The sequence below is a fragment of the Ovis aries genome, chromosome 16 (genome assembly GCF_016772045.2).
Source record: "Ovis aries strain OAR_USU_Benz2616 breed Rambouillet chromosome 16, ARS-UI_Ramb_v3.0, whole genome shotgun sequence".
NCBI classification, from domain to species: Eukaryota; Metazoa; Chordata; class Mammalia; order Artiodactyla; family Bovidae; genus Ovis; species Ovis aries.
This window is the reverse complement of record NC_056069.1, coordinates 42,022,226-42,038,701: the sequence shown is the minus strand read 5'-3', so window position 1 is coordinate 42,038,701 and position 16,476 is coordinate 42,022,226. Positions and strand designations below refer to the sequence as shown.

At 48.8% G+C, this 16,476-nt stretch overlaps 1 protein-coding gene across 3 annotated transcripts in view; it reads left to right on the top strand.

Moving 5' to 3' along the window:
- The first annotated feature begins 288 nt into the window (after nt 1-288).
- The window catches only part of PDZD2 (PDZ domain containing 2), a 410,583-nt gene continuing 394,395 nt past the window's right edge, over nt 289-16,476 (top strand). For all 3 annotated transcript variants that reach the window (XM_060400557.1, XM_027980140.3, XM_027980139.3), the window contains exon 1: nt 289-400. The gene's annotated coding sequence lies outside the window, so the exon portion shown is untranslated. The remainder of the gene's footprint in view (nt 401-16,476) is intronic.

Genomic DNA, 16,476 nt, shown 5'->3' with positions numbered 1-16,476 from the left:
CCTGCAGGGGAATCCCCGCCCCCCGTCCCTGTCACTCCAGGAAGGGAGTTCCCGCCCCTCGCATCTACCAGAGGGAGGGAATCCCCGCCCACATCCAGGAGGCTCGGCAGAGCCCCAGCGCCGCGCAGCTGGGAGAGCCGGGCTAGGAGCGGGCTCTCGGCGCCGGTGCGTGCGGCCCGGGGCAGCGGCGCGCGGGAGGTGGCTGCGGCGGGGACTCGCCGGGCCGGGGACGCCCGGGATTGCGCCTCCCGTGGTCGCGGGCGAGCCGCGGTGCGGCGGCTCTCGGCAGGCGCGGCGGTGGCAGCGGCGGTGGCAGCGGCGGCGGCAGCGGCGTGGGGACCCATCGGGCGGCGCCTGGGTCCGGACACGCGAGGAGCAGCCTCCGCCGAGCCGCGTGCAGGTGAGGCGACCGTCCCACTGCAGCCGGGACGTGAGGCTTCGGGTGGGTGGGGGCGGGGGGGGGTGAGGCTTGGCACCCCCGAAACCTCGTGCGCCCAGGAAAGTTTAGTGACAATTCCAGGTGCCGGAATCCCAGCCCGGGGGAGGCGGTGAGTAGGGGCGCGGAACCCCGGTCCCACACTGGGCGGTGCAAACTCCGGGTTCATCCGGCCAGGGGCAGGGAGGACGCGGCTGCTAGAAGAGGGCCCGACGGAACGGTCTGGGGACAGCGGGGACAACCCGAGACGCACTGCCGGCCACATTCAGGACAGGGCCTGAAGCCCCTGCCCCAGCGCGCGCCCAGGATTCCCATCCCCCGGCCATCGCCAGGTCCCCTCCTCTCGGGCGGAGGTACTCAGGTGCTCTGGCCTCAGGTGCTGCCTTGGGGATCAAGGCAGCACCTGAGCGCCTCCCGTGCCTACTCATCTCTTGCCCCCTTCCTGCCTGGAGAAGAGACACGCGGCGCCAGGGCAGGGCGCGCGAAGAGCAAGGGCATCTTTGGGAGGTACTGGCATCTGCCAGAGAGATGGGGAACTGCGGTTTGGAAAATCCTGCTGGGCCCTCTCTCCCCCCTTGAAGTCTAGGTCCTCCACAAACCTGGCCTTCTTCCTCTTTTCTCTCTCCCTCGCTCTCTGATGTGCGCTGAGGTTTTAGATCTTTGGGCTGGTTGTCTTCCTGCAGTGCTGAATTGGGTGCGGGAGGGTCTGGTGTCCCTGGCTAGAGTTTACAGAAGCTTGTCCTCAGCAGCCCTGATCTGTGCCAAGACCTTGATAAGGGGACACTGGAGTGTGAAGAGGACAAGGTCTGGTCCAGGCTGGAATGGCAGGCACGAGGGCATTCCACAGCTGCAGACGTGCCCTGGGACTGGAGGTGGAGGAGTACTGGGGAAAGGAGTAGCCTCTTGTAGCTTGTGCAGCCTCTTGCCTATTACCATCTGAGCCACCATGGGATTCCCTGGTGGCTCAGATGGTTAAAAAAAAAAAAAAAAAAATCTGCCTGCAATGCGGGAGACCTGGGTTTGATCCCTGGGTCTGGAAGATCCCCTGGAGAAGGGAATGGCATCCCACTCCAGTATTCTTGCCTGGAGAATTCCATGGACAGAGGAGCCAGGCAGGCTACAGTCCATGGGGTCGCAAAGAGTCAACTGAGCCTCTCACAGAGGCCAAGTGCATTGGATGGATGTGTTTTCCTTGACAAGTCATGATGGAGGTGGTTGCAGAAACTCATACTCTGGGTCAGCACCTTCCATGCCAGTGAGGCCTCCCCAACTCAGTCTGCTCTGAACTTGGGCTCTAGGCACCTGGTTTTCTACCCACACTAGGGTTAGCTTTTCTGGTCTGTGACTTCTGAGTGGGGGTCGAGTAGGAACAGGGTGGCAGATGTGGTGTAAGACGTCTGCTTGTGGGGGCAGAATAGAGTGTCCCAGAAGATACTGTTGCCTGGAAGTGGTAGTTTTAGCTTCCTCAATTCCTTCTTCCACTAGAATGGGCCCCAAAACTGCCGCTCCACTAATAACCACAGTGGGGGGCGGGGGCGGAGTGCAGAGCTAGATGTAGGAGTAAGGGAGTGGCAGGTGCTGAGAAAGGAAGAATCTGAATCATGAAAAGTACATAAAATGAAAGTGAAGTCCCTCAGTCGTGTTGGACTCTGCAACCCCATGGATTATAGCCTACCAGGTTCCTCCGTACATGGGATTTTCCAGGCAAGAATACTGGAGTGGGTTGCCATTTCCTTCTCCAGGGGATCTTCCCGACCCAGGGATCGAACCCAGGTCTCCTGCATTGTGGGCAGATGCTTTACCTTCTGAGCCACCAGGGAAGCCCCATGTAAAGTGCATAAATGTACTTTAACATAGTTAGGGCTGCCCTGGCTCAGAGGTAAAAAATCCGCCTGCAGGGCAGGAGACACAGGAGTGTGGCTTCCATCCCGGGTCAAGAAGATCCCCTGGAGGAGGGCATGCCAACCCACTCTAGTATTCTTGGCTGGAGAATCCGCATGGACAGAGGAGCCTGGTGGGCTGTGGTCCATGGGGTCACAAAGAGGTGGACATGACTGAAGCGTCTGACACTAATATACATAGTTATGAAGCAACTGAATTAACTAACATAGTTAATATGATCCTGGAAAAATACTGAATTCTGCTTTAAATCTCTATCATTGAAATTGATTTTGCATGCGCTTAAGTCAGTTTACTATTTAAGGAAACATAATAATTTCTCCATTCAGTTCAGCCATTTTTGGAGTACCTGTGGTTTGCTGTGCACAGGGGCTTAGAGGTTCCTGGGGATGTGCTTAGGCGACAGAGGTACCCTCCTTGCTGTCAGAGCTTCAATCTGTCAGGAGATGTGAGATGTACACTGAGAGCTCTGTGCAAACCGGTATCCATGTGTCATGTATAGACAACCTATGTTTATTGGGTAAAGGGATGAAGGGATGATCTAATGAACAAAATGCCTGAAGAATGATCCTGATGGAACATTTTGGGAGGATGGTGGAGAAATAAACCATTTTTCACTGAGGGGATCTAATGGAGGAACTATGTGCTCTAGGATGATTAGTCTGCTCTCTTGCAGGAAGAATTGGGACTGGGGAGAAGCAAGAGATGAGGAGCTGGGTGAGCTTCTGGTAATAAGATGGGGGGGCAGAATGTATTGGAGGTCTGAGCTGGTGGGTGGCAGTGGGCTTGGAAGAAAGGAAAGGCTCATCAGAGATGGGCTTGAAGTATGGGCACCACTTAGCCTGGGAGTGGAAAAGAAACAAATGTCGCCTGCAGGTGAGGGGCAGAATACACAGTTGGCTGAAGTGGAGGGGTTTAGAGGTTTAACAGTCAGCAAACCAGAAACCTGGAGAAATCCTTTCAGACTTTTCCTTCTTGACTTCTCCCACATTTAATCAGTCTCAAAGGTCTACTCATGACCTCTACTTGTAAAACCCATCCATGGCTCCCAGGACCCGTGGGACGAAGTCCCAGTCCTCTGCCCATCTTCAGACTTCTCTCCTGCCATGTCCCCTCCCCGCCCTACATGCTTTAGTGCTCCTGACCTGTCCTCCTCTCAGCCTGTGTGCTCCTGTCCTTCTGGGTGGTAGCAGGAAACTGAGGTCCTGGAATATCCTTTCTCCCCTGGTCCTCCTGATGAACAGTTTTTATTTTTCAAGATCCAGCTCCAAGTGCGAATTCTCTGCCTCCCCCTATCCCAGGAGACGTAAAGCAGTCCTGCCTTTGGTCCATCGCTCTACAGAGCCCCCTTTGCGTATTCATCATGCTGCCTGGGCCTGTTTCTTTGTTTCCTTTTGGCCACACTGCATGGCATGTGGGGTCTTAGTTCCCCAACCAGGGATCGAAACTGTGCCCCCTGCTTTGGAAGCATGCAGTCCTAACCACCAGACCATCAGGGAAGTCCTGGACCTGTTTCTTTAGAACCTTATCTTATTCATGCCCAGAAAAGGCCTCGACCAGTCAGTCACCCACCCAACTTGCTCAGGTTGGACAAGGAGAAAGACAGTCTACACTCCAGATACTGCCCCCACCCCCCAACTCCATTGCGCCAGCTGATTATACTGTAGGGTGTTGTCCCAAGCCTGACTTGAAAGTTCCAGAACTAGTGGGCTGCACAAGGTAACACAGACTGTGTATACTCACTGGCCTAGATCATGTGGGCCCAAGTGACTCAGACTATGGTGGGAGGAAGGGAGGTGTTCCTGTTGGAAGGTGGCCCCAGGTTCCTTGTTCTGCATCTTCCACAAGGAGAAACATCCTAAAGAAGACAACCCCACAAAAGGTCAGGAGCAAGCCCAAGGAGAGGCTGAATCCCATTGACAGGACAGACTTGGAGACTTGACAGTTTTTAACCTCTTTCCTCTGCCCTCAGAAATGTGTCCAAACTACCAAGTAGGATGCTCGGCAGGCAGTCTCCTGAGGAGAGTGGGCGGACAGGTGCAGGCAGGAATGTGTGAGAAGGCCAGCGTCTCAGGAGGGTGATGGGAATCAGCCATCGACAGAGACTGAGAACAGCATATGTGAGGGGTGCCCATGGTAGCCAGCTTGCAAGGGACGAAGGAGGGAGTGGTTGCCAGGACAGTGGAAGTGGGGAGCGTAGACGCTGAATCCGGAAGCATGCCAGTTGAAAATAACAGGAGACTAGTTGGAGGAGGTGCTAAGGTTTGAGGTTTAAGGGAAGCTTTATTCAGGAGAGTCCCCAGGCGTGTTTAGTAAACAAAAGAGAAGTGGGAGAGAATGGAGTCAAGAAATGGAGTCTTTGGGAAGGAAGAGGCCAGAAGCGTCAGGAGCAGGTGCAGAGAAAGAAAAGAGCTGGCATCTGCCTTCCCTGGAAGGTAGGAGGGGAGCAGAGGTGGGGTGAGGTTCTGGAGGCGCCTGCACCGCAGCAAAGGGGAGTGTCAGCCTTGGTAAAAGAGCAGGGATGCCTGCGGAGAGCCAGGAGGGCACTGTGTCAGGCTGGGAGCTTGGGGGACAGGCCACTTTGGCCAGGGGATGAACCTGGCTCCTGGCACTGGCAAAGGCAGCCCAGAGGGAAAGGTGGGATTGTGGAATTGGGGTCAGAGAACTGGCTGGAACCTCTAACTGGCCAGATGTTTTGAAATTTTGGAGCCGCCGTTTCTTCATGTGCAAAGTTGGTAGAAGAGCTATTTTTCAGGGTTATTCTTAGGAGGAGTAAAAAGAGATACTGAGATATGCACGTGTCAGTGATAACGCCTGGGATGTCTTGGGTCCTGATGAGGATGCGTTGAGAAATGGATAAGCCTCTCGCCAGAGTCAATGACAGCCCAGTTGAATGCAGAGACCGGACTGTTTAGTAGACCCAGCAGGAGCTTTCTTTCTTTCTGGGTGAAAGATGTTATCACGCCCTTTCTGATGCGATGGTGAAGTTGGCAGGGCCCAAAGCAGGGAATTCCTGGAGGGTCTCTCCTCTCCTCAGTGGTTTCTGGAAGGGGCAGTACTTTCAGATTTGCTAATTCCTGCATTCCAGGAAGCTGAGGCCCAGAAAAGCAGAGAACTCGCCTCGTTTCAGTACAACCAGAGCTAGAATCACATGGGGGCTTCCCTGGTGGCTCAGACGTTAAAGAATCTGCCTGCAATGCAGTAGACCAGGGTTTGATGCATGGGTGGGGAAGATCCCTTGGAGAAGGGAATGGCAACCCACTCCAGTATTCTTGCCTGGAGAATTCCAGGGACAGGAGCCTGGTGGGCTGCAGTCCGTAGGGTCGCAAAGATTTACACACGACTTAGCCACTAGCAGACTACACAGGGCTAGAATCACAGTCCAAGTTGCTCAGTCTGGGAACCGTCATCTTTCAATGGCAAGATGCAGGTGAGTGAGGAGGAAGTCACAGTCTCTGTACCCCCTTGGTTTTATTAATGGCTCTGTCGTTATACTTAGAAAGATTAGATAAATATTCTCACTCCTTCAGAAGGAGGGGAGGCTAAGGAGCGCTTAACTTGATTTAGGAATTACTCAATAGATGTGTGCCAAATTAAATGATATTTGGAGAAAATGTGCAGAATGCTTTTTAAGGAAAGAGAAGTATAAAAATATGTACTCAGATTATCCTTGATATATTTTTCCAACTGGATAGTCTTGTGTCTAGATTATGTTGTCAATTAGACTTATGCATAGGTTCCACATAAAATGATAGATCCTTATATGGCATTTAAAACTTCTCCATCCTTGATCTTTATAATAGCCATCTTCTAGAAATGGAAAAGAAGGCTGGTCTTGGGAAAGAATACATTTCCCCCGGGGTTTTGCAGCTCTGGGCAGAGACAGGATTTGAACCAGGTAGGGCATCTGATTTAGACTTGAATGGCCCCTGATTTAAAGAGCTCAGCATTCTATTTACAAATGTGTTCAGGAAAACACTGGGAGCATTTACGGTTTGAGAACTCAATAGTTGAAGAGGCCCTTTGTGGTCTGATAAGGCAGCCGAGTCGAGAGCTGGCTTGTTGAGGCACTAAGTGTGTAAGAAGACACATTTGTCTTTTAAGTCTTTCCAGCTCCGGGAAGAGGCCTGCCCCTGGCTGGGCCCTCACTCCAATGCCAATAATGTCTTCGCCACCCCGCATTCTCACTGGGGCTGGGAAACGGTCCCCATTTTGAGAACCACTGGCTCTGGGGTGCGTGTACTACCTACCCAAATACACTGAGTGAATGGTGACTGGTCTGTTAACTCGCAGAGAATCAGAAACTTCAGAATTAACTCTCTTTATGAAGCAGTCTGATGAAACCAGCAAGCATGGAACATCTGGCTGATTGAGTTATTCTTAGATTATTTGCTTGTAGGTTTTAAAGTGTTTCTGTGGCTCATCGAATACTCTAACATGCAAAGGCATTTGGGAGAAGCAGGGTTTGGGAAAAAAAGAGGACTCATTTTGCCCACATCCACGTCGCGGCTTTAGATGAAATAATAGCAGAGAGAGAGGGAAAGTTTTGTTGCCTTAAGCAGCCTGAAATGCTTAGCTATCCACATGAGGATTTAAAAAAAACACATACCCTGAAGGATTTGCAAATCCCTGAAGGAACCTAATCTAATCCCTTGCCATCAGGTGGAAGTAAATTTAACACATTGCAGAATGGACCCGTGGCGTTTGAGCAGCCTCCTGAAGAGGGGCTTTCGTGGTGTGTGTGTGGCCCTTAATAGAATGAAGCTCCAGACTGGGGCCCTGGAGGACTTTGGCAGGAGCGGAAGTAGATTTGGATGAGCTAATCATGGTCTCCCTTTTTATCAGCATCTGATACCGCTAGCAGTTGGCCTTGCCGGCACTCGACCTTAGCTAACACTGCCACCTTAACTCAATCGTTTGAGTTAAAACACATACGCTCTGGCTTCCAAGGGTTCATCATCCTGCTTTGCTAAACATCAAGATGCACAGATGCAGTGCAGAGAAGATTCCTCCCATACCTAAGAGCTGTGAAATCCAAAGCCCTATGCCAGGCTGAGACCTGCCCACTGCAGGAATACAAGCTCTGCTGGGAGAAGGCTGGGAGAGAGGGTAATTTTGGATCAGGATGTTCTCAGTAGAGGGTGGGGGCACTAGGCTGCCTGACAGGGGAGGCCTCTGGGCATCTAGAGGAAGGTAGTGGGAAGAGAGACAGTGCCTGGGAGGCTGGCTCCCTGGGGACCCTGTCTGGCTGCTGTCACCCCTGATGAGCTGCTGGGATACCTAGGGAGGAAGATGGAATAAACACCGGCTCTTTTGTCCCTTTCAGCAAAGGCTAGTGCTCTGCATGTGTGCATGGATGCATACTAAGTCACTCAGTCATGACTCCATAGGCAACCCTATGGAGCCTGCCAGGCTCCTCTATGCTTGGGATTCTCCAGGCAAGAATACTGGAGTGGGTTGCCATGCCCTCCTCCAGGAGATCTGCCCAACCCAGAGATCAAACCCGTGTCTGTTTACCTCTCCTGCACTGGCAGGCGAGTTCTTTACCACTAGCGCCACCTGGGAAACCCCCAGCGCTCTGTGAACGTGAAAGTCGCTCAGTCGTGTCCGACTCTTTGCAACCCCATGGACTATACAGTCCATGGAATTCTCCAGGCTAGAATACTGGAGTGGGTGGGTAGCCTTTTCCTTCCCCAGGGGATCTTCCCAACCCAGGGATCGAACCCAAGTCTCCCTCATTGCAGGCAGATTCTTCATCAGCTGAGCCACAAAAGAAACCCAAGAATACTGGAGTGGGTAGCATATCACTTCTCCAGCGAACCTTCCCAACCCAGGAATAGAACAGGGGTCTCCTGCATTGCAGGCAGATTCTTTAGCAACTGAGCTATCAGAGAAGTCCTCCAGTGGCCTGTAGATGCCTTCTAATGCGAATTTGCTTGTCCTGTTTATGAATCTTGGGATGTTGTTGGAATTACGGTATTTCACAAGACCCTTTCTCTGTTAGCCATGCTGTCTGGGGTTGGTATAAACAAGTTTGAACACCCTGTAATGCTCTTACCTCTAAAGAATATTAAGTGGTTCCTGACTCTACTTATATTTGCAATGCAAGTGATCACATATAATTATAAAATCTCTTCTGGTGTTTGAGCATTTCTTTTTTTATACCCATGAAGATGATGATGGAGCCAATTTTAACAAAGCCAGATGTCAACAAACTCTTTATGTTTTGACATGTTGGCCAATGGACACATAGGTCTGATTTCAGCTGTGTTTCACTTGGATTCCCCAACCCCTCTTTTTGACACAGTGTATTTTGTAGAGATTGGGGTAAAACTAGGGTGTGCTATATGGGTCTCTTGGTAAAGAAAATTAACTTCTAAGGCTCACACACTGTGCAAAGATTATCACAAAATCACTCAGCATGTAATTTTGGCATTGCTTTCCTCAACTTGTCTGCTGCCCACTCTCCACTCCAGCCCCACCCTGGTCACCGTTATTCCCAGTATCATTAGGCTGACAGAAGAGACAGCTGTCCCCAGAAAACACGCTCCAAGAGTCCCCATCAGCACGGATTCTCATGAGAGAGCAGACAGTGAGATGGCTCTGGGAGTGGAAGGTGCAGGAAAGGATTGCATTAACTCCTCTCTGGATCTGCTACTCATCTTTCAAAACCTGAGCAGATGTGAGGCTTACTGATTTCATTATGGTGATGGCTGGGGAGCAGTGTTAAGGCACTGGCACCTGGGAGTCACCCACGGTACCTGAGCACCCTCCTCACCTTCTGGCCCCTCACCTGCTCAGCATCCTGGACACACTCTATCTCTTGAGGGTCTCGGAAGATGATTGGCCCTTTTCTTCATACTCTTCTCAATCCACACTCCTCAGCGTGTGTGTGTTAGTCGCTCAGTCATGTCTGATTCTTTGCGACCCCATAGACTGTGACCCTCCAGGCTCCTCTGTCTATGGATTTCTCCAGGCAAGAATACCAGAGTGGGTTGCCATGCCCTCCTCCAGGGGACCTTCCCAACCCAGGGATGGAACCCAGGTCTCCTGCACTGCAGGTGGATTCTTTACTGAGTCAGCAGGGAAGCCCTCAGGATCCGACATGATATTCAATACATGGGGCTAAATGAATGTTGTTTGAACATTCTCTAGTTGGCAGGCACAGTTCTAGACACTTTTAAACGTATTAATTCATTTCGTTCTCATAACCATCCGATGAGGTTCAGGCTGTTATCATCCCCATGTTTGTTTCCTAAGGCTGCTGTGAGAAATGACCACAAACTTGGTGGCTTAGAACAACAGAAGTTGATTCTCTCATACTTCTGGGGGTCAGAAGTCTGGAGTCAGGTGTCAGCAGGGCCATGCTCCCCCTGGAGGCTCTCGGGGCGGAGCCTTCCTGGTCTCTTCCGGCTTCTGGGAGCTGCCAGCACCCCTGTGGCTGGCCCACTCCCGTCTCCATCTCTGTCCACATCACCTTCTGCTCTGTGCGCTCGTGTCTTCTCTTATGTCTGCATGTCTTTGTCTCACATGTCTCCTGTAAGGACCCTTGTCACTGGGTTTCGGGCTACCCAGATAATTCAGGATGATCTCATCTCAAGATCCTTAATTTAATTATATCTGCAAATAAGGTCATATTCCCAGGTACCAGGACATGAACATGTTTTTTTCAAAGTCACCATTTAACCCACTATGTGCGCTTTTGCAGATGGTGTATTGTGGTGAGCCACATTCTCCAAGGTTATAGGAGTTTGTGGAACCAGGATTTGAGTAGAGCAGTCTGGCTCTAGAGCTTGTGTTCTTGAACTGCAGATCTTCCTTGACTTACAGTGTGGTAGTGGTGGTTCAGTCATGTCTGACTCTTGCGACCCTATGGACTGTAGCCCACCAGGCTCCTCTGTCCGTGGGATTTCCCAGGCAAGAATACTGGAGTGGCATGCCGTTTCCTTCTCCAGGGATCTTCCCGACCCAGGAATTGAACCCGGGTCTCCTGCATTGCCGGTGGATTCTCTACTCACTGAGCTACAAGGAAAGCCCCTGTAATACAATATGGTTACACACTGTAATAAACTCATCATAGTAATATTGTAAATTGTAAATATCATAAGTCAAAAATGTATTCAATGCACCCAACTTACCAAACATCACAGCTTAGCCTAGCATACCTTAAATGTGCTCAGAAGACTTGCATTAGCCTAAAGCTGGGCAAAATCATCTAACGCAAAACCTATTTTATCTGAAGTGTTGAACACCTCATGTAATTTATTGAATACTGCACTGAAAGTAGAATGGTTACAAGGGTGCAGAACGGTTGTAAGTACATCGGTTGTTTACCTTGGTGATGGTGTGGCTGACTGGGAGCTGCAGCTCACTGCCACCGCCCAGCATCTCCAGCGAGTGTCATAGCAGCTTATTGCTAGCCCGGGAAAAGATTAAAATTCGAAGTGTGGTTTCCACTGACTGGGTATCACTTTTGTACCACCATAAAGTTGAAAACTAAGATCTGAGATCATGGCATCCGGTCCCATCATTTCATGGCAAATAGATGGGGAAACAGTGGAAACAGTGGCAGACTTTATTTGGGGGGGCTCCAAAATCACTGCAGATGGTGATTGCAGCCATGAAATTAAAAGACGCTTACTCCTTGGAAGGAAAGTTATGATCAACCTAGACAGCATATTAAAAAGCAAAGACATTACTTTGTCAACAAAGGTCCATCTAGTCAAGGCTATGGTTTTTCCAGTAGTCATGTATGGATGTGAGAGTTGGACTATAAAGAAAGCTGAGCACAGAAGAATTGATGCTTTTGAACGGTGGTGTTGGAAAAGACTCTTAAGAGTCTCTTGGGCTGCCAGGAGATCCAACCAGTCCATTCTAAAGGAGATCAGTCCTGGGTGTTCATTGGAAGGACTGATGTTGAAGCTGAAACTCCAATATTTTGGCCACCTGATGCGAAGAGCTGACTCATTTGAAAAGACCCTGATGCTGGGAAAGATTGAAGGCAGGCGGAGAACAGGACGACAGAGGATGAGATGGTTCGATGGCATCACTGACTCAATGGACATGAGTTTGAGTAAATTCAGGGAGTTGGTGATGGACAGGGAGGTCTGGTGTGCTGTGGTTCATGGGGTTGCAAAGAGTCGGACATGACTGAGCCACTGAACTGAACTGAACTGAGTGACTGAACTGAACTGAAAGTTGAAAAATTGTGAGTTGAGCCATCATAAGTTGGGGGATCATCTATCATCTCTGTCTCTCAGTAAATGTGCTCCTCTGATTGTTTATGGTATGAACGGATGGCAGGATGGGTGGATGGGTAAAAAGATGCTGATAATAGTAACTGATCAACACTCTACTTCCCAGCATAATGAGAATTAAACCAACATCAACAAATAATCATTTTTTATGCTGTTGCCTCAGGACTTGACCTTAGGTCCTTTTCTCTAGTTATTTTCCCTTCTGGGGAGATCTTATCTACCATCTGTGTGATGTTGCCTCCCAAATGTATGTCTCTAGCTCACTGACTTCCAGACCCACATGCTCACTGCCAGCTTGACATCCCCACATGGGTAGAGAATGGGTGCTTCAGACCTAACAGGACTGAAATGGAAGCCTTGAGATTTTCCCTTCAGGCTAGTTCTTCCCTTCTCCCCACCTCTCAGTAAACAGCACCACCGTCCCCTTGCTGGCTCATTCCCTCAACTAGAAGCCACTCCTTTTTCTTCTCTCTGCCTCACGCTCAACAGGTCAGTGTGTGAGTCCTGCTGGGCCTTCCTCCAGAATCCACCTCCTGCTCCCACCTTCCACGGCAGGCTCCAACTTGTCCCTGGAGCTCTGCTGCCATGATCCTCTACCTGGGCCTCCCCGGAAGAGGACTCTTGACCCCCAGTCCTTTCTCCTCAGAGCAGCCAGAAGGGCCTCTTGACACACAAATCCAGTCAAGTCACTCTGCAGCTTCAGCCAGGGGGTTTCTCATTGCCGTTTGAATATAATTCAGATCCTTTTCTCCCACCTGCCTCTCAGGTGACTTCCTGTCTTCCCACCCAGTGCTCTCACTGTCTGTGCCCAGGCGCACTGTCCTTTTTGGAACATACCAGGCTCTATCCCAGAGGAGGGCCTTACCCCTTTCTGGAAGCTTCTTCCTCTGAACCTTCAGAGGCCTTCTTCTCTGCAATCATATGATCTAAAATGGCCCTATCCCCCGGGTGCTATATCATGTTACTCTTATTTCATTAGAGAGAAAGTTTTTCTATTTGCTTATTACTTATCTCACCTGTTGGGATGTAAATTCCATCAAAGCAGGGACATTGTGCTTTTCACTGTGTCTCTAGTGGTGACAACATTGCCTGATATACAGCAGGCCCTCAGTAAATAGCTGGTTGTACAAATGGAGCACTTATTATATTCCAGACACTGATCCCAGTTATCCTTATATTCCAGATGATGAAAAGTAGGCTTCAGTTCAGTTCAGTTCAGTCGCTCAGTTGTGTCCGACTCTTTGCGACCCTATGAATTGCAGCACGCCAGACCTTCCTGTCCATCACCAACTCCCAGAGTTCACTCAGACTCACGTCCATCGAGTCAGTGATGCCATCCAGCCATCTCATCCTCTGTCGGCCCCTTCTCCTCCTGCCCCCAATCCCTCCCAGCATCAGAGTCTTTTCCAATGAGTCAACTCTTTGCATGAGGTGGCCAAAGTACTGGAGTTTCAGCTTTAGCATCATTCCTTCCAAAGAAGTCCCAGGGCTGATCTCCTTCAGAATGGACTAGTTGGATCTCCTTGCAGTCCAAGGGACTCTCAAGAGTCTTCTCCAACACCACAGTTCAAACGCATCAATTCTTCGGCGCTCAGCTTTCTTCACAGTCCAACTCTCACATCCATACATGACCACTGGAAAAACCATAGCCTTGACTAGATGGACCTTAGTCGGCAAAGTAATGTCCCTGCTTTTGAATATGCTGTCTAGGTTGGTCATAACTTTTCTTCCAAGGAGTAAGCATCTTTTAATTTCATGGCTGCAATCACCATCTGCAGTGATTTTGGAGCCCAAAAACATAAAGTCTGCCACTGTTTCCACTGTTTCCCCATCTATTTCCCATGAAGTGATGGGACCAAATGCCATGATCTTCGTTTTCTGAATGTTGAGCTTTAAGCCAACTTTTTCACTCTCCTCTTTTACTTTCATCAAGATGCTTTTAGTTCCTCTTCACTTTCTGCCATAAGGGTGGTGTCATTTGCATATCTGAGGTTATTGCTATTTCTCCTGGCAATCTTGATTCCAGCTTGTGTTTCTTCCAGCCTGGAGTTGCATATCTGTTAAGAGCTGGAACAAGAATTTGAACCCAAATCTCTCTGTCTCCTAAGCCCGTATTCTTACCCATTATTCTGAGAAGCAGGGACTGTCCAGGATCTCTACAGAACCCTTGAGTTTTCTAATTCATTTTTCTGCTCAGAAACCCAGGACACAGATTGTTAAAAGACAGGGAGGAAATATACTTACTTAGATTCTCAATATACTATTTCCCTGAAAAGTTGGCCCTGGGGCTTAAGCTTGAGCAGTTAAGAAGTTCATTTCTCTTTTTCTCCACTTAGGAATTTAGGCTCAAGACGTTTTCAGATCCATCTGGAGAATTAATGGTTTAAACCCTCTTCCTTGAATGCTTAGAGGAAAGGCAGAGATGACCAGGTTACATCCTGATCGTATTTGTAGGAGAATGCAAAGGTGGAATTTGTTTGCCTTCACAGGAAGCCCTGAGATCATCCTCTTCCTGGTCTTCCTTTCATATACCTATCTATAGTTTGTTTTTTTCTGCCTCCCTGTCTTCTCCAGTAGATAAAACCCTAGGATAAGAACATGGACCCTGGTTTTAGATTGCTTGATAGCAAGACCCTCTGCATTGGGTCTTGCTAAAACACTGGTCTATTTCTCTGTCACCAGTTTTGGGCCAGTCATGGAAGAGGCCAAAGGATATATTTTTGCCAGGATGTGGGGCTCAGAGGAACTTCTGCCAATCGTGCAGACTGGGAGAAATGAGAAAGCAGCTATTTATTTCCTTCCCTGCTCTTGGACCTCCTTTTAAAAGTAAGTTCCATCTTGAGAATTACATCAACATCCCGATAAGTAAACATCAAACAAAAAGCTACTCTTTCAGGCAAATAGTAATTGTGAGAATGGCCAAGACCCACAGATGTAGGTTGGGCTTTTATTTGTAGAAAGGACTATAGTGGCTGATGAGTGTATTTGGCAAGTATAGCTGCCTTCCTACAGGGAAGCAGGACTCTAGCCATTTGATACATCATGCGCTTTGCCACTGCTGTCATGAGTGGGATTTGTTATGGTAACCAGAACTTTGCCTGGAGGGTTGTGCATGTCAACTGTCACTCATTAGCAGTCTCCTTTATTTTAACCATAAACTGAAGAGGAGCTGCTCACTGTGCTAACAGGCAGATGGGTAGTCACGATGGAGCCCAGGTACAACTGTGTGTGCTCTTTGGAGGTGGAATAGCGCCGCCCACCACAACTCTCATTTGCTGGATCAAGAAGTGTTCCTGGATTTCCATTGGTTGAAATCCATGCTGGAACCTACCCTCTAGGATAGTCGGTCTTATTATTTTTCCTCTTTCTCAACTGCTACTCCCCATCTTCCTCTTGACCTAGCACATAAACTTTGCTAACGGTGGTCGTGCAGAGAGAATGTAGGTAGCTTCCCATAAAACCACTGAAAACTATGAAAGCTCAGCAGACATTTGAAGGAGGTAATATGGTCAGAGACGCTCTGTTCTCTCCTAGAGTTTGTACTTCGTCCTCACTGCTGTAAATCAACTTTCCCCCCTCTTTTTCATACAACTAGTATTTATTTAGTAATACACATACAGAAAAGATATAAACACTTCATATTCAATGCATGGGGGATAAAAATAAATAAAATTCAGGTTGCTAGAATTACCAATCCCATCAAATTATTTAACTAACTTTGCGGGTGGAGGAGAAACAATGGAGACAGCATTGCTTCAGGAACATGGAGAGCTTCCTGAACCCTGCTTTTGATGGAGACTTGGAACTGGCTAAGAACCCCTTAGGCATATTTACTCCTGGATATATTTCTAGGCCTGTGTAAATCTGGGTGATGTTATGTTATGCCCTATCATCTGTGGCTGGGAATATGAACCGCAGTCCAAAGTGAAACCAGAACCACTTATTGAGTTGATGTCAGCAGTGGGTCAGAAACTAGACTGGAAAGTTCTTCCAGGCAGAAGCCACGTCCTGTTTGATGCTGTGACTCAGGCCTGTTGTAGATCCTTCATGAAGATTTTTTTTAAATGAATGAAACTGGTGTCAGGTCAGCATGTCTGAGTGGGGAGAAGAATCTGGAATACATATTTCAGGTCATACCCGCAGCTAATCTGTAAAAATCCCTGAAGCCTGAAACAGCCCTGCCCTTCAGAAATTTATCACCTAATAGCAGAGCTAGGAAGTCTGAGGCATGCTAGTTATGATTGAAGATGTATGGGAAGATGAATCTTCTGATGTAAGTGCTTGAGAGTTATCTTTCCTTCACAACATTTTTCCAAATAAAGAGATTTCGCTTTACACACTGACCATTTTAGGTGATTTCGTGAACATTGTACTTGTACAGTCCTGAGACATTTCTTCAGTAAATCACATACAGACCTACTATGTGCTAAACTCTTACGTGCTATTGAGAAGGCAGGCATTCAGTGTGTTTTAAGCTGTGTTCAAGAACATGACCTCCTAGAGAAGTGATTCACCTTCTTGCTGTGCATCCCAAGGTGCTCTTATCAAGGTTGCTAGTGACATCTCCATTGCTAAATCTAAGGGCTAATTCTCAGCCTTCCCCTTCCTCCTTCAGAGCATTTGATGATACATACGGTTCATCCCTGCTTTATCCTTGAAAGGCATCCTTCCCTTGGCTTTCTGCATATCATACTGTACAGACCTTCCTCCTCACTCACCGGCCAGCATTCCTTCCCCATCTTCTTGACTGCCTTCGCTCTTCTCCCTGATCTCTCACTGCTGAAGGGCCTAGCACTCATTTCTTGCACTTGTCTTCTCTTTCTGTGATTACTATCTGCGGTGTCAGTCATTCTCATGGTGTTAAATACCATCCATCAGCCAAGA